The sequence below is a fragment of the Geotrypetes seraphini genome, chromosome 8 (assembly GCF_902459505.1).
Source record: "Geotrypetes seraphini chromosome 8, aGeoSer1.1, whole genome shotgun sequence".
Taxonomy (NCBI): Eukaryota; Metazoa; Chordata; class Amphibia; order Gymnophiona; family Dermophiidae; genus Geotrypetes; species Geotrypetes seraphini.
In genome coordinates, this window is record NC_047091.1 from 3585159 (window position 1) to 3606674 (window position 21516).

General features: G+C 42.5%; 1 long non-coding RNA gene across 1 annotated transcript in view; it reads right to left on the reverse strand.

Moving 5' to 3' along the window:
- LOC117365277 overlaps nt 1-21516 on the reverse strand; it is a 73444-nt gene that overhangs the window by 22425 nt on the left and 29503 nt on the right. Inside the window, exon 2 of the long non-coding RNA XR_004540392.1 lies at nt 5582-5657. This is a non-coding gene — a long non-coding RNA (uncharacterized LOC117365277). The remainder of the gene's footprint in view (nt 1-5581; nt 5658-21516) is intronic.

Below are 21516 nucleotides of genomic sequence, written 5' to 3' on the forward strand. Positions count from 1 at the left end.
GAACCAGCGCATCGATCCCAGTATTTCTGTGCTCATATCAGCTGCTGAAGAATCGCACCACTTTTTGGTTGTTCGCCATTGCCATGAGGCTGAATACAGGGCTGCCCCGATGGTCGACAATGCTCTGAAATGCCTGAGGTGAGAGGGACCACTCTCCTTGGTCTAGTGTCTGCCTGCTGAGGTAGTGTGCTATTTCTCTTTAGCTTATATATAAACTAAAACTGGATCCAGAACTACAAATTACTATCTGAATCCTCTCTCATAGAACATAGGTTTTTCAGACAAATTCCAGTGAAGTATTTTGTCCCTTAGATTATCAAATGTATCTTAAATTCAACTTTAGATACCTCTGAGAAACTAATTTTTTCTCTTTTTATTTTTCCTTTTTGCAGTCTCAGTGATCAGAAGTTCCAAACCATTTCAGGTAAGTATGTGTAATGTGTGGATGTATCTTAGGCCTTCTTTTACTAAGCCACGATAGAGGTTTCTACCGTGGCCAGAGCACTAAATGCTCCGACGCTCATAGGAATTCTATGAGCGTTGGAGAATTTAGTGCTCCGGGCCACAGTAGAAAACTCTACCCCGGCTTAGTAAAAGAGAGGGTCAGTCTCTTTAGATATTTTAAATGTCTTTTCATCTTTCTTTATTTATCTTTTCTTCACATTCTCTTGTTTCATTGCTTCTTCTTCATCCTAAACCTAACTTAAAAGAAAATTATTGGCGAGAGTCTGCCTCTCTGAGTGTTTGCTTCTGTAATATAAGCCTGCCTGCTCGAGATACCTGTGCACTGTTTGGCTAAATACAGCGAAAATAAAAATAAACATTTTTTTGACTAGTGTCCTGACTGAACTTATCTATTTCTCTCCCTATAATAGCTAGTTGAGAGCAGGTTCCTCTTCTGGAACTATTCTGGTGTCTTCAGTTGTCTCATAACTCAGACAACAACTTTCACTTTACAGCACATTCATTCATACCAGACACTTTAAAATAAAATGAGCTTCACTGGTAAAACTTCAATTTTAAAAACTGTTTCTCCTTACCAGCTCAGGTCCTTAATCCACTATCAGGGACACTTGAGAATAAAACAGTCAGTATTTTCTTTTAAAAGGTTAAAAATCCCTTCCAGCAGCTTTTTTTTTTTTTTTAACTTCAATCTTTATTAAAATTTTAACATCTTACAGAATAATGAAATTCAAAAATTGATCATATAACATATGTATACATACACTAAGAAAATCTTAGCAAAAACACGCCAATATCCACCCATCCCTCCCTTACCCAAACCCCCCCACCCCCACCCTCTCATTTGTTTTGCATGCCATTCATACAGTCATACACACAGCTTAACAAAACCCTCTAAAGGGCCCCGCACCTCTATAAATGAGGCCATATTCCCAGATCTTTCAGCTAAATTAGCTTCATATCGATAAGAGGCACACAGTTTCCCACCAAAAATGGAGGTTCAAAAGGATGAAGTCTTTCTTAGTTTTTGACTAGTGACTATAATGCCACTCCATACAATATCAGGAACAACTTATTCTTGATCAATAGCGTCAATAAGGTTTCTGAAGTAGCATGTGTTCCACATATCACCATGCCATATGTCAGGCATGTCCAATTTTTCCAGCCAAAAGTGCTGGTGATCTACCACCATGAAAATTAAGGGCCTCTTTTGCAAAGCCGCACTAGCTGGATCTCACGTATGAAGAAAGACTAAAAAAATTGCGGCTGTACTCACTTGAGGAAAGAAGAGAACGGGGAGACATGATTGAAACGTATAAGTACATCACGGGACGTATCGAGTCAGAAGATGATATCTTCTGGCTCATGGGACCCTCGACCATCAGAGGGTATCCGCTGAAAATCAGGGGAGGGAAGTTTCATGGCGACTCCAGGAAATACTTCTTCACCGAAAGAGTGGTGGATCATTGGAACAGACTCCCACTCCAGGTGATAATGGCCAGCAGCGTGACGGATTTTAAGAGAAAATGGGATACTCACGTGGGATCTTTAAGGGAGTAAATTCAGGGGAGGGGATACTTGGAATGGGCAGACTTGGTGGGCTATAGCCCTTTTCTGCTGCTTTTTTCTATGTTTCTAGCTGCTGCCGCACGGCAACAGCCCCGAAGCCCATAGAGATTTAAAGGGCACAGCTTTGTAAAAGAGGGGGTAAGTTTCAAATTAAATTTTAACCCAATAAAGTTAGAGGATTCCCCCAGCCCCCCATTTTTAATGAACCTTCTGTCAGTTACTTGGATGTGATCAGCTGTTAAGCAAATTAAGCAAAAACAAAACAGAGAGACGAAGATCCAGTAAGAACTGCGAGGGGAAATGGAAAGTACATTTTTTCTTAAAGTTTTCTTGAGTAATAACTTTCTTTAACTGTCTTAATAACTTTCCTTAACTTTTATTGAGTAATTAGTGTTAAATTTAGGTCGAGTATTGATCCAGGCTTATCTTGCACAATCTTTACTATTTCGCTCTTGCTCATTAGTAAGACATCTGAGCCTGCATTTCATCCACCAGCTTTTTGAAGTTGGGTGAATATCGCATGAGGGCCAGTCTCAGAGAATCCTGGAGATGTTCATCTGTCAGATGGGAAAACGCAGATTCACACACATAAATTGAACCGAAACAGGAGTGTACAGCTTCACTGCATCTTCTCAAGTTGGGAAATTTATCTCTAGGCACTAGCTTCCAAAACAATGACAAGTATTCAACAACTATTCCAATTTTTTGGAAGTCACAGAATCTATTTTTGAATTCCTGGATAACAGTACAGATTTCTGTCACATACTTCTCATTCTGAAAAACAAAATTTGGATATTGTCCCAGATGGTCCTGCGTATTACAAAAATGATCAAAAGTGTTGTTTGCAAGGTCAGTCATCATTAGTTCAAATTTGCTCTTGTAGGATGAAACTGTACTCATCATCTTGCCAATGCATTTGATTTTACCTTGTAGCTCAAGGTTCATATCACTTAGTTTGCCTGTAAAGTCAGCGAGAAATGCCAGATCACATAACCATTCCTCATCTCCCAACTCTACTTGGTCATCTCCTCTCTCCTTCAAAAAACTTCTTATTTCATTCAGCAAATCACGACATCTTTGCAGAAATTTGTGCCTACTTAGCTACCGTACATCTGTGTGCAAAATTATTTCTGCTGCCCCTTCATCAAGAGTAAGATTGAAAAGCTGTTTTTGAAATGATCTTCCACAAACTGAATTTACAATTTTGAAAGTGATGTCCATGACAGTCTTTGTATTGAGTCTCTTGCTTGCCAAAACTTGCTGATGAATGATGCAGTGGTAAGAAAGGAAATCTGGAAGTCATCATGCTGTCTAAAGAGGGCTATGAAACCCTTAACCTCACCTGTCATTGCTCTTGCTCCATCAGTAGTGATGGAAACAAGTCTATACAAGGGAAGATTATACTTTGTCACAAAAGAATAGAAACATAGAATATGACGGCAGAAAAGGGCCTTTGGTCCAACAAGTCTGCCCACTCAAATAATTATCACCTCTAAGTTCTTTGAAGTAAGCCCACGTGCTGATCCCATTTGTTCTTAAAGTCAGTCATGTTGCTGGCCTGAAGTGGAAGATCATTCCAACAGTCAACCACCCTTTCGGTGAAGAAGTACTTCCTAGTGTCACTATGGAATTTCCTGCCCCTCATTTTTAGTGGATGCCCTCTTGTCGCCTGTAAGGAAGAAGATGTCTTCTTCCACCTCAATACGGCCAGTGACGTATTGGCCGTATTGAGGTGGAAGAAGACATCTTCTTCCTTAGAGGCCCTACGGCGACAAGAGGGCATCCGCTAAAAATCAGGGGCGGGAAATTCCATAGTGACACTAGGAAAGAATTGAATATTTCCTGACCGGTAGTTCTCCCTTTTAAAGAAATAATTCCAAGTAGTTTTTCTTTAACACTGAAGTCTTCAAAAACCATCCGGATAAAGACTAATAACTGGGCTATGTCTCTTATGTCTGTAGATTCATCCAGTTGGAGTGAGAAAGCAACATAATTTGAAACATCCTCCAACAATTGTTCAGTTGTGTCTCCACACATCTTTTCTATTCGCCGCACGATGGTGTTTCTCGACAATTGTACATCTTAAATAGCAGCTACGATCTCTTTCTTATTTTTAAATCCTTCAAGAAAACAATCTTTTACTAATTCCCCTTCAGTGAAAGGTTTGCATTTCTTTGTGATCTGTTTGCTGACCTTGAAGGATGCTATGGTTGCATTGACCGAATGTGACCTTGACTTTGCCATCAACTGTTGCCGAGTAGCTAATTTCAATTTATGTTCTTTGAACTTCAGTTTACAAATTTCACTTTTGGGTGGAAAATCAGCATCAAACTTATTGCTATGCAGAGCCTTATAATGACGTTCCAGATTACCTTTTTTGGGCAAGGATACTGGGGCGTTACAAATTAGACAACAACACTTTCACCATGATGAAGTAGTCCATTTCCCATTGATCATGAAAGTGGTAGGTTTTGTTCTTCTTTGAAACACTCATCTTCGTTATACTGGGGTGGCTGGATGAAAGAAGGTCAAATCTGCTAAGTTAGTATAAAAACTAGCTGAATCTGGTCCAAAACTGTCACTGTCCCAAAGTACTAAAGATCAACAGGAACTGAAGACCTCTGGATGATGTGCAATACAAGGACTGGAGATGCCAAAACCACACATGCAGTTCTTAAAGTAAAAATAAGAATTCATCATACTTCCACCAATAATCAAATACCACCAAACAAGTTCAAATACCACCATATGCGATTTAATAAATTCTGCATACAGTGTAGAATCAACGCAAAGGCAAGGCACAATAAAATTGCAGTGTAGAATCAATGCAAAGGCTAGGCAAAATAAAATTGCAGAGGCAAGCAAAAGTCACAGTAGCTTGAACCAATTCGAAGGTAAGGCATAGGCAAGTTAGAACAAAATTGGAAAAGCCCACCAAAATCACCAAATTCTTGGCATTTTGTTGTGTCTGCCCAAAAACGTTTAATGAAAGCGAACTATAAAGCGACCAATGACCAGCACACGACACAACTAATACGGTAAGTGTATTCAGGTAAAGCCATGGCAAATGGATATCGCCAGGTATATAACACACTTCTAAGGGGTATTGGGGCGGGGGCAGGAATGGGTGATTGTGAGAGGCAGGAGACCAGGTATGAGGCCAGGCCTGTGGCGTATCATCACGGCAGCCCCTGGGGTACCCACAAACTACCGGCACGAAAACAACAAGCACCTCCAATACACCCACAAGCAGGGAAAAAAAGACAGGCAAAGGATCAGCAGCAATGGCAAGCCATCAGCAGATGACCTGCCAGCACGAGCTCTCTCCTAGTGACACGGCGAGCTGCTGGAGAGATGGAGCCAAGTGGGTTGGCGATCTACCTCTGACCCCTCCGCAATCTATAGGTAGATTGTGATCTACCTGTTGGACATGCCTGCCATATGTGAAAGGTATACGAACTTCCAATATATATTATATTTTACTCCAAACTTCTTGTCAGAATGTTTGAACCAGCGGGCAATAAAACAAAAGATGGTCCAGTGTACCCACCTCCTTTTTACAACTCCAACATGCATAAGATCTGGTAGCATCCAATTTTTGTAATTTAACTGGTATCCACAATGTTCTGTGAAACACAAAATAAAGAGTTTGTCGCAGAGATGCTGAAGCTGTACATCGTATCCTTTGAGACCATATTTTCTTTCAATTTTCATTGAAATTCTCTAGACCAGTGTTCTTCAATCTTTTGACACCTATGGACTGGCGGAAATAAAATAATTATTTTGTGGACCGGCACTGGTCCGCGGACCTGCAGTTGAAGAACACTGGGCTAAGTCGTGCCCATCTACACCCAATCTTCACCCCAGACCCTGCCCCCATAATAGTACTAATTGTAACACCATTTTTTTCCATTCATTTTTCATATACACACACACACACACACACAATATAATCGTATTAACAACATATAATGGTTAAACACAAAATTAAAATACACAAAGCACACTGTATGCTTTTCAACAGAAAGCGGCCAAGGAGAGACAGACAGAAAGTGGCCACATCTATTCTAGCATCCGTTAATGTAACGGGTTTAAAGACTAGTACTCATATAATAATTGTATAACTGGAGCTATCATCATCATTTTCACAATATGAACCCTACCCCATCAGGAGAGATATAAAGGGCAATAGTTTTCACACAATCCTTGAATTTTAGTTGACATAGTATCGCCCACATTTTGCAAAGAGCATTACTCTTAAATATTTAATGCCCTTAGGTTTCCAGATAAATGGATACAGATCTAATAAAGATTTCACACTGGACATTTAAAGGTAATATCTCAGATTTACTCCAGTTGATCATATATCCCGAAAAGGTTCTAAAGGCATCAATCAACTGTAGTAAAGCTGGTACAGATAATTCTGGTTCTGTAAGATATAATAAAAGATTGTCAGCATAAGCCGAGATCTTATACATACTATTTCCGTAAGATATTCCCTTAATATTATTTCGGTTAGCGCACCTTAGTAAAAGAGGGGGTTAGTGCTACCAGCCAGACTCTGTATTTCTTAAACAGATTTCTTTAATAACATGAATTAAAGAATAATGCTTACAGCTGATGACTTCAAGGCAGTTCAACTTTGTCACAGAATCTTCTTACTCTACCAGACCCTCTTATTCAAAAAGGGGGCTAGGAGTGCGTCCACACTTTGTGGAAATAACACTGTTCTCCAGTCTTAGATATAAAACTAAGCTGTATTAGATTGTTAGAAATAAAGGTTAAATCATGGTAGGAGAACAATGTTAGACTAAGGTTCTCATACAGCCATGTGGTCCATAAACATGGCAACAGTTCTCTCTCAGACTGAAAAAGAAGGGTGGGCTTAAGCTCTGTGGATGCAAACAAGCTCTCTGGGAGAAGCACAGCCCTCTGGGGATTTAAGTCCACAGAGCATCTTAAACATCTTACATACATCTTAAACACTTAAACTTGTTCTTATATAAGAAACTGAGCAAATGCCAACATAAAGTGGTGGCAGAACAGTAACACATAATGAAGCTCGCAATAGGTGGGGTTGGGAGTGGAAGAAAAAGAAATTATAGGTAAAGAGCAAGATTAGCTAAATGGAAGAACTCCATGGTGCGACCTCATCTGGAGTATTGCGTTCAATTCTGGTCTCCTTATCTCAAGAAAGATATAGTGACGCTAGAAAAGATTCAAAGAAGAGTGACCAAGATGGTAAAGCGGATGGAACTCCTCTCATATGAGGAAAGACTAAAATTCTCTCCCTTTCTCTTCCCAACTGCCCTCCCATGCCATATCGCTCCCTTTCCAACTATACTATCCTCCTTTTCTATATATCTCTCTCCCTCTACACCACCCCCAGATCCACCACTTTTGCCTTTTTCTCTCCAACTGTCTTCCCTTCCAGTATCTCATTCCCATTTGATTCACAGCACCCCATGTCCAACTACTCTCCTTTTCTCTCCCTCCACAACATTGCCCACCATCTCTCTCTAGTATCCATTCTCTCACCACTTTTGTTCAATATTTTTCTTGCACCCTTGATGACTCTCTGCCAATCCATTGGTTTTAACATATTTGCTTACACAGATGATATTCAGCTTTTACATCCGCTAGATTCCAATAACCCTCTTGAAACAATACCAATCAATAAGAAACTCGAACAGATTCACAAGTGGCTTGACGCTAACAGATTAGCTCTTAATGTTAATAAATCAAATGTTATGTTCTTTCCCTGCTCATTTTTCCAATCACTATCAAGGGTACCACTTTATAGTCGATAACTAGCATTAAGATCCTAGCGGTTATCTTTGATTATAAATTAACCTATCATGATCACATTAGTAGTATTGTTAAATCAACTTTTTTCAGACTTCGGCAAATCCATTCAGTTTTGAAATTTCTATGTCCAAAGTCACTTAACATATTAATTCATTCCTTGGTAATTTCTAAAATTGATTATTGCAATGCTCTATTCAAGGGAATAGCCCAAAATGAAATCAGACGTTTACAGATTATCCAAAATGCTGTATTAAACTTATAATGAAAGCTAAGAAATTCAATCACGTGACACCTCTCCTTAAGAAAGCGCATTGGCTCCCAGTAGCTCACCGTATAATGTATAATGTATAAACTAAGTCTGCTTACTTTCAAATCTTTGCTATACAAAACTCCTGCTTTTATTCATAATTTACTGATTCCCTACACCTCAACTAGATTATTGAGGTCAAACGATCAACATCTACTAATAATTCCCTCACTTAAAATTATTAATACACGGCAGCAATTCATTTTTTCTGTCACAGCCCCTCAAACATGGAATTCACTCCCTATCTATTTATGGGAAGAACGCAATTTGGACAGATTTAAGAGCAAATTAAAAAGCTTTCTTTTTAAGGATGCATTTGATAATTAGAAAGCCGGACTAGGAGCCTCATTTCAATTCCACTTCATAACTTCTCTGAAGTACATTGATCTCACCTTTCCTATTGTTTTTTCCTATAAGTGTCTTATTTACTATCAACAACTTGTATTTCTCTTCCCATTCTTTCCTTTTGTTTTAATATGTTTGTAAGGTTAGTCTTTAATATGTTTTGTAAGATTTAGTCTTTGTCGTTTATTTTGTTGTTCCCTAAACCCCGCAGAATTCAGCTGTTCGCCTTCCCTTCGCTAAAGCTTTGTCATCTCAAAAGATTCCTAGATAAAACCCTCGCCTTCCAAGCAGCCAAGCTGAACCCATGGCTAGCCCAAATGATACTCGAGGCCCCCACCTACCTCGGCTTCAGAAAATTACTCAAAACCTACCTTTTCAGCAAACAAGACCCTTAACCGACCCTTCCGATAATCTCCGGGCCCCTTGCTCGGCTCATCTTCTCCTTCATGATAGCTCCTATCTTCCCCTTCTTCTACCCTTTTCCTTCTTCATCTGCCAAGTTTGGCTAAATTTGTTGTAAATCCGATAAATTTGTTGTAAATCTACATGTCTATGCGAATCCTAATCTAATTAATGTAAACCGCCTAGAACTCGCTGGGTATGGCGGTATATAAGAATAAAATTATTATTATTATTATTAAAAATTTGTAATTTTTTTTATGTGTACATCACTTAGAATTTTGAATAAGCGATCAATCAAATCTATAATAAACTTGAAACTATAAGTTCTTCCCCTACACTCCCCAGGCTAGCACGTCTTTGAAACCCATGTCCCATTCTACTTTTTAAAAAAGTCTAGGGGGCCTCCTGGCCCAGCACATCCTTCCCCTTCCCCTCCGTTCACATCCATTTTTTGTTGGAGGGGAATGTTGGCTGCGGCAGTGACTTTGAAGCGCAGCCTGTGGCCTCCCTCTGCGCTTTCCTTGTGCCATGGTCCACCCCTAATGACACAACTTCCTTTTTCAGCCTGGGTAGACTGCAGCACAAGGAAAGCGTGGAGGGAGGCCGCATTTCAAAGTAATTACAAAAATGGATGTGAGTGGAGGTGAAGGTGACGTTGGACCTGCACACTTAAAAGAGGGAGGATTTGCCAGCCTACGGGGACACCCAGAGCCTTAGGCCCAAGGCAGCTGCCCTGTTTACACCCCCTTAACGCCAGCCCTGGGCCAAGGGCAGCTGCTCTGTTTGTCCTCCCCTAAAAATGGCCATAAAGCACCACACCAATAAGCCCTCCTGATGTTTTTGGGCCCGAGGCATGTGCCCACTGTGCCTACCCTTTAATCTGGCCCTGTGTACAGCACGTACAGTGTCTGGTAGTAATATAGAAATTAATAGTAGTAGTATTAGTAAAAATGTATGGTATGGTAAAATAAACTTTGCAAAGCTTGTCCACAGTTCAGGAACCAAGGCCAGGATTCTCAAAAGACCACATTAAAAACCAAAGGGGCGCTGCCACAGACGATCTTGTACAAATTCAAAAGCACGAGTCATTCTCAAAAAATCACACATGTAAATGAGGTCGGTGGACAGTAGAGAAGATTTGCTAAATTTACATGCATCGAGTCACCGCTGATAGTGATCGGCACATGCACAGGAAAGGTGTGAATGTGCTTATGTGCCAGGAAAGCAACGCAACGCAATAAGCACAGAGTGAGCAGTTCGTGTTGCAAAGTCAAGCGTGAAAATAAAGCAAGAAAGGAAAGGCGAAGAGGAAAGAAGCAACATCGACTTTTAACAAGCGCACATAAAACATGACTTTCTCTCCTAAAACTACTATAATTCAGGTAAATCTTGTAATTTGTTTTTAATGTAAAATTTTATCATGAACCACAGCCAGAAACACATAAGAAGTGTGCTTTTTAACTCTCCCACAAAAAAAAACCCAACTACAATTTATGAGAATCATGTAACTTTTATTTTTTTCATTAGTCAATGTAAAACACATGCCACGAGATGCGCTTGGCCGGAATGTGCCTTGGGCCTGAGGAGATCAGTGCACAAAGCCACGCGCAGCGGCTCCTTGCGCATCATTCGTAAGATTTTCCTCTGACGTTGAGACATCAGAGAGAAGGCTGTCGGTTCAGGCGTAGGACGCATGTAGGAGCCGCCATCGCCCGCAGTTTGTGCACTGATCTCCTCAGGCCCGAGGCACGTTCTGGCCGTGGACTGGCAGGAAATTTCTGCAGACCAGTGGTTGGAGAACACTGGTCTAGAGAAAAGTATAAGGAGCAAAACCTTACATAACAGTTGCTTTTTGAGTAAAAAGTATAAGTACTACAATTACAACGATCACTTAAATAAATCTTTTAATGTTTTCTTCATTGTAATTTTCTTTAAGTATTAAAATAGAAATTTATTTTTACTTTTACTTACGTACTTTGACCAACATTGCTCCCCTCTCTTTTCACTATACTCCCTCTCTCTTCTTCTGTTTCTATAATCTAGAGTCACTCAGGGTAGATTCAAGAAAGTGTGCCAAAATTTAGATGCCGAGATGATGCACGCTATGCATGAATTTTATATCAGCAATTCTGCACGAGTTGCAATCACTACATGATTGTCTGTTTGGATGAGAGCAAATTGATTTAACAGCCGATCTCTGAAAGCAAAGCATTCCAAATGGCTCTCAAGTCCAGGCGATTTAAATGAAGGGAAGTCTCCTGAGTGGACCATGGCCCAAAGTGTGAAGCCCATCTACATGTGCCCTACAGCCCAAGTTAGACACTATGAAGCTCATTTTCAAAGCACTTAGACACACAGGCCCAAATTCTCAAAGCTATGCTGAAAGTTAGGCGTCGGTAGGCGCCCTGCCACCTCCTAATTTAAGTGGTTTAATTGGTGATAAGTGACATGGTAATTTGTGATAAGTGACATGGTAATTGACCGTGCTATTTAAAACTAATTAAAATCTAATTAATAAAAATGTAGGCACTTGCATGCACCTTCAAATGACAGTGGCCAACTCTAGTCTATAGAGACGCCTATGTCTAAAACAGGCATGGTTTATATTGGAAGTTGACGTAGGCACCAGTAGGCGCCTCTGTGACACAATTCTCATTGAAAGTAGGTGCTGGAAATATAGGCCTGTAAGACTAAACTAAACTAAACCTTAAGTTTGTATACCGCACTATCTCCATAAAGATAGAGCTCAGCACGGTTTACAGGTAAATTCAATAAATGAGAGAAGGACATAATAAGAAATTAGAGGTTATGAAGAGGATAGCTAGCTTTACATTTTGGAGAAAAGCCAGGTTTTCAGATGCTTTCGGAATAACTGGAATGAGCCGAGTTCCGCAGCGGGGCAGGGAGGTTATTCCAAATCTCAGTGAATTTGAAGAAAAGGGATTTCCCTAATTTACCTGCATACATGATGCCTTTTAACGAGGAGAAAGATAGTTTGAGTTTGTGGGCAGATCTGGTAATGTCAGATCTCAAATAATTCCAGGATAGTGGAATTAGGGGAGGAAGAATGCCATGTAGGATCTTGAATATTAGGCAGGTACATTTAAAGTGAATCCTACAAATCACCGGAAGCCAGTGAAGTTTTGACAGAAGCAGGGAAACATAGTCGAATTTGCCTACTTTCAACATGGCCGTGATTCTATAAATGGCGCTGTTGTGTGATTGACATGGCCACTTTTCTAAACAATGCCTAAGTTAAGCACCACTAGGTGCCCTAATCACAGATGCCTAGTGACGCCTAACATAAATCTGCATGCAACTTGTTTTGTTAATGGGTTAAATGGTGTAGAAATTGACCATGTCATTAAAAATCCAATCAAAACAATTTTTTTAAAATATCAAGGTTATGCGTGGATATTGGCATGGCATCTAGCAATGTCTAAGCTGAGGCGCCCTCTGACACCTACCTGAATAGTAGGCATGGTTAGGGGCAGAGAATAGTTGTGGTTGACTTAGGTGACTATATGCCAGTAAATTAAGCCAGGAAAACCCTGGCACCTACCACAATGACACCTAGCAATGCCTAAGCATGCCTAGGCACCACTAGGTGTGATTCTATAAAGGATACCTAGCAGTTGATTGACAACTGCACAGAGTGGCACCTACAAGTTAGGTGCCATTTATTGAATCAGGCCACAAAGTACCATAGGGAAGGTTACTATGGTACTTTGTAAATAAGCCCCTATATCTGTCCCCATGATTGTCAGGTTCTTATGCAGAGGGGGAATTTAAAATGGAAGTGCCAAGATCAGGTTGGATTGCACGCCCTACCTTAAGAGCAATCCTGAAGTTCAGGAGTGATCAGAACTATATCTGCTAGGTTCCCTGAGGCCTGAGACCACTGGGAAGTGAAGGTCAACTTCCAGAAATGGCCATGACCCACTAGGATAACTTTTCCTTTGAGGAGCTGGAGATGCTGGTCTGGGAGATGCTGAAACATCACAAAAATCTGTATGGAGTGGCAGGGCAGTGCCTCAGTGCTTATACCAAATAGAAAGCATGGGTTTGGATCTGCCACTAGCTGAATGCTATGTTCCATACCAATAGGAATGTCCGTCAGGAACGTGGATGTGCGTGAAGCCCATAGGAAATCAAACTTATCGCGGAATTCATGCATCCACCCAGGCTCTGGAGTCTCATGGTCATCAATATAGTCATCTGGGTGGGGGTGGAGAGTAACTGGTTGAAGGGGGTATCAACTGAAGAGGCATGCCAGGACCTGCAAGTGTGTATACTGGCCTATGCAGGCAGTTGATATCCTTCCTGCTCACCTGTTTCTCTTGCTGTGTGGGATTGGCTGAAGTTTCAGCATCGCTCCCACACCACCTATTACCCCTGCCTCCCTTGTCCCCTCTTTCCCATCTTCACTGTCCTCCTAAGCCAGCTGCACCAGAAGAGATTGTGGTGCCATATTGGATATCCTGGTGTTTGGCCTTGCTGCTGGGATAGAGCTCCTCTCATTATCTTCCTCATCATCCAGAGCCATCTGCTCTTTGGGAAGAAACAACTCTGGTTAGTGTCATGGAGGGGGTGCATGGCACATTTCAGCAACATGTGGGGGGATACAGGACCTGATTCAACTTTCCTTTTCCTCATCCCTGTTCCTCATGCCACTCATTGTGCTCTTCCCTATGTCTGCCCAGTACCTACAGTCCCATCTTGGTTGTCAGTCGGAGGTTACCTGCATGTGCCAACCTAGCCTGTTAGGATCTACCTTGCTCCTCTGACCATTGCTATGTGTTTCCTAATGGTGCCACGTTTCACCTCATCCACATGGGCCCAATGGAGCCACGTTTCACCTTATCACCTCCAACCATAATGCTAGCCTTAACTCATGTACATAGCTGCTCAGTGCGGATCATAGCCACTACCAACATAGCAGTGTCAAATCATGAGGACAGTGAAGGTATGCGGACTTGGGATCATGTGCCTACCACATGATTGACAGTGTCATCTAAATTTAAGTCTGGTCAATGAATGTGGGTGACATCATCCCTGTGTAGTTTCATCTCCCATGTGTAGCCTTGCATATGACCTGATCTAGGGATGCTGCTGATTATAACTGTGAGTACAGGCACAGGGAGATGGGTGACAGTAGAACTTGCCCACATGTCACAGTAGCGGTGTGCATTCAGCAGCAGCATATGGGTTGAAGGCTGGGAATTTTGTGGAACTGGGGAAGGAATTGTGTATGAGGAGTGTTTGTAGGTGGTCTTACCTCTCCAGTGTTTTACATTATGCTTGAAGCACACAATCATGAAGAGGTTGATCCTCCAGATAGTCCTGAATTGGCTTTTTTAGGCTTCCAATTTTCTGGTCACACCGAAGATTCTGTATAATATGAAGGTATGCCACACCCTTTATTCCATTGTCACTGCTGAAGTGTGATGAGCATTTCCATGAGTATGTGGACAGGAGCCAAGGGAGATACATCTGATAGACAGCCCCCTTTTGACCTGAGTTGTATGCTTATGGGATGATGCTCTTTGGTGCAGCAGTCTCTTAGTGGCACATTCAGGGCAGCCAATGGGAGACTGTGATTGCTTTTGGGGTCATGTTTCAGGGAACCCACAGAGTGATGTGTCATTTGCTGTCATAACACATTGGATTCAGGAGGGGGGATGATGGGGGTGTGACAAGACATTGTGGATGGTTTTGACAGGGGTTGCTGTTTCAGTTATATGTGCTGTTGGGTGTTTGGGATAGGGAGGAAGGGGCAAGGGTTGTGTTCTTGCATATAGGCAGCATTTGTGCAGTGCGATGGTCCACTCTTGTTATTCATGGTAGTACGGCTCCCGAAAATGTTCATGAACCACAAAATCATGAATAACGAAATGCTGGGTTTAAGGGAAAAATAGAGGTAGGTTCCAACAGTACACGTTGCACTTCAAAACCATGGAAAGTGAATAATGGATCCTATTGGGGTTAGGTACCTGAATGGGAGTATATGAAAATGCTTGTAATTCACTCTCTGGATACTTGGGGGAAGCAAATGCCAGACTGTGAATACAATGGTGCAAACTGGGAATATTGGTCACAATGAATGCAACTGCAGATACATGAAATCGTGCATTGGGAATGTGCAAATAACGAGAATGGACTGTACTATGGATCCTGTTACAGCACTGTGACCTCTTCTGTCTGCTGCTTGGTACATGTGCACTAAACAACATGATTGCTATATAACTTGCACTGGTATCAGATAGGCATTGGGACTTGTGGGCATTACCTTCCATGGGACTTCTGGATATCTTTCCAACCCTTCTTGCTGTTTCCTGAGGTGCCCTCTGTCTGCCTTCTCAAAACAGCCAATGATCATTTTGTATTATTAGGAGTGAGCAGAGAAAAGCACAAAGGGCTTCACTGAAAAGAGACAATTCTTTATTGTCCCAACACTGCGCCTGCATCAGGGTTTAGTGTGCCTCCTGAGATTCCAAGTGTGCCACGGCACACTGAGGAGGAACAAAAGCGCCGGCCAGCTGACTTGCCTCTCGCTGCAAGCAGGGCTGGATTACAGGGTAGGCCCAGTAGGTACGGGCTTAGGGCCCAAAATGGTCAGGGGGCCCCACCTCAGGACCCACCCTCCCTATTATGCTGCTGCTGCTTTCCTTAACCAGCAGCAGCAGCAGTAAACTTTAAATCAGGGGTGTCCCAACATGACCTTCTCCCTTCCTACCTTCTGTGACTCTCTCCGGCAGGTGTTTAGCTGCTAGCCGGTTCCCTTGCTGCCTGTAGTGATTTTTACGCTCAAAGCCACGGGCGTCGACTGCTCACTCAATCCATGGCTGCGTCAGAAGCATTCCCTCTGACGTCACAACATCAGAGAGAAGACTTCTGATGCAGTTGTGAATCGCACGAGGAGCCAACGCTCTTGGCTTTGAGCAGAAAAACCACTGCAGGCAGCAAGGGAGCTGGCCAGCATCTAAACACTCGCCAGAAGGAGGCACAAAAGAAATGCTGCTGCTGCTGCACAGGGAAGAGGGAAGGGGGAGAAATGCTGCTTCTGCTGCACAGGGAAGAGGGAAGGGGGAGAAATGCTGCTTCAAAGGGAAGAGGGAAGGGTAAGAAATGCTGCTGCGAAGGGAAGGGGGAGAAATGCTGATCAAGGGAGGAGGGAAAGGGAAGGAAGAAGGGGGAGGATGGAAGGGAGAAGGGGTATTGCTGGATAAGGAGAAGGGGTACTGCTGGACATGGGGAGAGGAAGAGGAGCTGCTGGACAGGGGGCAGGGAAAGGGAGGGGAGAAGGGGTATTGCTGGATCTGGTAGAAGGGGAGGGAAAGGAAAGATGCTGCACACTGGAGGGGAGGGTTGAGATGGTGGATGGGAAGAGAGCATATTAGCTGTGAGTGGGGTTGGGGGAGGGAAGGAAGGAAAATTGTTACATGAGGAGTGAGAGTGATGAGAGAGGGAGAAATGATGCATGGGGAAAGAACATGGATTGGGAGTGGGAAGGAAGGATGTCTCTTGAGGGAAGAGGCAAGGAGAGAGAGAAAAAGTGTGAAGGAGGCAGAAAGGATTGGATTCATGGAGACAGGGGGACGGGAGATGGATGGGGAGGACAGAAAGGAGAGAAGGAAAAATGTAACACTCGGGGGGAAGGAGGAGAGGGCAGAGAGTGAAATGTTGGATTCCTGGAGGGAGAGATGATGGTTAGGGGAGGGAAGGAGGACTGGAGAAGCATGCAGGAGGAAGAGAGAAAGAAACGTTGGACTGGGAGCAGGGCCAGAAAGGAGGAAGAGAAGGGAGATGGACTGCAGGGGGAAGAAAGGAGGAAGGGAGATAAAAATGTTACACTGGGGGGTGGGAAGGAGAGATGACTAAAGGAAGGGAGAAATACCAGACCATAGAATAGAAGGGAAGGAGGGAAGTCTGATAGCGCAATAGAAATAATAATAATTGTAGTAGTAGTAGAGAGAGATGCCAGATTATGGGAAGGAGAGGAGAGAGATGCCAGGCCACTAGGAGGAGGGAGGGAAGGAGAGAGAAGTCGGATTACTGGGGGGAAGGAGGGACGGAGAGGGATGTCAGACCATGGAAACGGTGAGGGAAGGAGAGAGACAGGAAGGGAAGGTAAGACATGAAAAGTAGATTTTGAGAAAATGGGAAAATTGAATGTTAAGTTAATGCCAAAGATGGATGCAAGGCAGAAAGTGAAGGAGAGGAAAACAGTCAATGAATAAGAAGGCACTGGAAACATGGGGGTCCTTTTATCAAGCTGCGGTAGGGGTTTAATGCGCATAATACCGCACGTTAAACTGCCTTGCGTTAGTTTTTTAGCTGGCCGTGGGGGTTAGCACATGATGAAATGTCCGAAGTGCTAACCCCACTAGTGCGGCTTGATAAAAGGACCCCATAGTTAAAAGCACAGAAAAATAAAGTCAAAAGACAACAAAGGTAGGGATGATTTTCTTTTCAATATAGTGATAGAAATGTGTCAGTTTTGAGAATTTATGTCTGCTGTGTATATGAAAAATGAATGGAAAAAATTGCATTACAATTAGTAAAGGGGGCGGGATCTGGGGAAGAGCTTGGGAGGTCTATGGTTGGAGTACTCAGTTGATATTTGTTAGACTTCCCTGCTGGCACACCCTGCTAGCATTTCAGGGCCTATCTGGAGGGCTATATTTGTTAGACTTCCCTGCTGGCACACCCTGCTAGCATTTCAGGGCCTATCTGGAGGGCCTCTGCGCATGCATGAATGTCGACGTGATGATGTCATGCATGTGCATGATGTCATCACAGTGACGTCCTTGCACTTCCGGGCGCCTCGAGCCATGGCCACTACCTTTAGTGTGCCCCAACTCGAGAAAGTTTGAGAGACACTGGTATAACAGATAATTTAAGAACATAAGCATTGCCTCTGCTGGGTCAGACCAGGGGTCCATCGCGGCGGCCCCCAGGTTCGTGACCTGTAAGTCCTTACCTAAATTCTTTATTCCCTATTCATTAGTACCTGTATAGTTACCCTCTATCTGCACCCTTCAATCCCCTTCTCCTTCAGGAAGTCATCCAATCCCTTTTTGAAGCCCAATATTGTACTCTGCCCTATCACCTCCACTGGGAGCGCATTCCAGGTGAATGGTGACAAATAAGGAGCAGATTTGATTGATAAGAATATTCATTCACAATTTTTTAATTTTGCACACACACACATTTTTATAATAGAACTAACTCTACAATATATTATAGCCATTTTAATTGTAACCTATGTTATTATATGTAAAAAAAAATTATCTCTTGCAGGCACTGTGCACTAAAACACGGCTCGGTTTTGCGCCAATAAATAAATAACTTTTTTCATTGAGGCTCTTTATGTATATTATGTGAAGTGGCCTAAAGGCATACATATGGCTGCCCTGCTCTTTGCTGGAAGAGTCCTTCTATGTGATGTATAGATTTAGAGGTTCATAGCCTTAACTGGAGGCTATACACATTGAGTGCTGCCACTGGACCCCGCTGAACAGCATCCATGGTGAAGGGACCTCACAAGATTCTACTTACAACATGTATAGAGGCAGGACATGCACGTGTGCTGCGTTTTCTGCATCATATGCACTTTTTCAGAACATTCTGGATTTTACATTTACTATTAATGATTTTTAGATGTCTTGGAGGAAAGAGGGAGCTACGTCGATTTAGCATGTTATGATGTAATATCTATAAGGGAATGCTTTAAGTTAGATGCATTGTACTATGTATTTGCACACTAATAGCACATGTGATGGGTTTCTGTTCTGTTGTGCTGCTTTGGTGAAGTTATAAGAATATCATGAAGCAGACATGTTTAGTTTGGCATATGAAAATGGAAAGGTAAGCCGCATAGGTGTGTGTAGGTGGAGAGAAATCACATCAGCAGCGGAATACATAATAGAAACCCCATCACCATCACTGCTGCTCTCCCTAGTCTGTGCCCCCCTTTCTTTACTTGAATGGTTCCTGTCATCTGAAGGAGACTCAGGGGTCTCAGCTGCCGCCTGTTGCCATAGCAACTAAAACAGGAGCTGGTTTCTTTCAGGGTAGAAAGGATCTGATTCTGATTCTTGGAGGTGAGAGAATGCTGCAGCTGTATCACCCTCCTTAAAGAACTTAAAGTCCCCCCTCCCTCCCCCCCCCCCCCCCACGAATAGAGCTTTGGCCTGATCACTGGAGATTGAGAAAATTATAATAGGCTGAGGAGAAAAAGAAAGAGAGAGAGGGAGAAAATGTATATAATGTATATGACTTTCTGGCCACCTCCCAACATCAAGTCTAACTAGTACCACTACAACCTATTACCACCATGAGCTACACAGCAGCAGTTAGCACAGTGAATCACTTCCAAGCATGGTGGGGAATGCTTTTCTCAGTGCTGGTATCCTTCCTGGACTTAGCTTGGGGGAAAATGTAGTGTGCTCCTTGCTACTCTAGCTGTTTACAAAGACCTCAGCTGTCAACAAAAGCCAGAGAGTAGCCAACATAAAATCAGATTTAAAAAAAAAGATTCCAAGGATGATTCAGGAAGCTACAGACAGATAAGCCTGTTATTAGTTCCAAGCAAAAAACAAAGAAGCTCTTTTACTAAGATGCACTGAGAAATGAGCTTAGTGTGCTTTTGTATGTACCTTACCCGCATGCCAAGCCCATTTCTTGTTTGACCATGAAAAAAAAAAAGTGGGTGAAGAGCAGATTTAGGGCAGGGAAAAGAAGTTAGGAGCTTAACACTGATTTCACTGCACAACAATTTTTTGGTTAAGTCTTGATTCCTGAAAAGTTTTTGGTGATTATGACAGGTACCAACTTGGTATGCTCAAATATGGTTTTGGTTTTACTGCATCACGTAAGAACTATGAGAAATAGACATTTTTATGTTTACTGACAATAAAATATATAGTCAAGTTTACGTTTCGCACAAGCGACTAAATGAAACAGAATTAAAAGTGTTTTGCTCCCGAGTTTCTTTTATATTCAGTGTCTGGTGCATCACGTTGTAGCATCCAACAATAGTCGGCAAGCATTGACGGATTCCAATTGCCCTGGTATCGTTTCTCCATCGTAGCTATGTCTTGATGAAACCTTTCACCGTGCTCGTCACTCACAGCACCGAGATTTGCGGGGAAGAAGTCCAAGTGTGAATGGAGGAAATGAATCTTGAGTGACATATTGCACTTCATTCTCTTGTATGCTTTGAGAAGTTTGTCTACCAGCTGAATGTAGTTTGGGGCTCTGTAATTGCCCAGAAAATTGTCAACAACGTCTTTCAAGGCTTTCCAGCCAATTTTTTCCGGCCCAACTAACAGATCTTCAAATCGCTTGTCACTCATAACATGTCTGATCTGGGGGCCAACAAAAATACCCTCTTTGATCTTGGCATCAGTTATTCTTGGGAACATCTGTCTTAAATAACGAAAACCTTCCCCTTCCTTGTTCATTGCTTTCACAAAATTCTTCATGAGTCCCAGTTTAATGTGAAGAGGAGGCAAAAATATCTTTGTCGGGTCAACAAGCGATTCATGTGCTACATTTTTCTGTCCTGGAACTAACTTTTTACGGAGTGGCCAGTTCTTTCTAGAATAGTGCGACTCTCTGTCTCGGCTGTCCCATTCGCAGATGAAACAGCAGTACTTTGTATAGCCAAGCTGCAGTCCTAGTAACAGAGCAACGACTTTGAGGTCTCCACAGATATTCCAGTTATACCTGGTATACTGGACATACTTTAGTAACATTTCCATATTCTCATATGTTTCTTTCATATGTGCTGCATAGCCAACAGGTACTGAAGGATAAACGTTGCCATTGTGCAACAGAACAGCTTTCAGGCTTAACATTGACGAATCAATGAAAAGACGCCACTCTTCCGGGTTGTGATCACAACCAAAGACCGAGAACAATCCTTCAATGTCACAACAGAAACAGAGACTGTCGACTTGTGCAAAAAATTTGGTTATATCATGATGCCGGTCTCGAAACACAGAAATTTTCGTACCTGGTGATAGCAAACACCATTCCTGCAGTCTCGAACCTAGCAGCTCAGCTTTTGCTTTTGACAGACCCAAATCTCTGACCAAATCGTTCAATTCGGACTGTGTTATCAGATGTGGATCGCCTGATGAGGATGGTTCAAAATCCGGGTCAATGTCACTGTTAGAACCCTGCACTGCAGTTTCTTCATCTGGTTCGTCTAAGGTCCAATCCTCTGGTGGTTTCGGAACTGGAAGACTGTCATCATGTGGCATGGGTCTCATTGCTGAAGGCAGATTAGGATATTCAATTGACTTCTTGTTTTTGGCAGAGAAACCAGACACATTAGTCAAACAGAAATAACAGTCCGTCACATGGTCTTTCTGTTCTCGCCATATCATCGGAACAGCAAATGGCATCGTCTTTCGAGTACCTCTGAGCCAGGCTCTCAGACTAACAGCACATGTCGCACAGCAAATGTGAGGCGCCCATTGCTTGTCTTGATCACCTATTTTGCAGCCAAAATACAGATGATAGGCTTTCTTTACAAGGGCAGTCATCGAACGTCTCTGAGGCGTAAGTGTATATTCCCCACAGATATAGCAGAATGTGTCGCGGCTGTTACG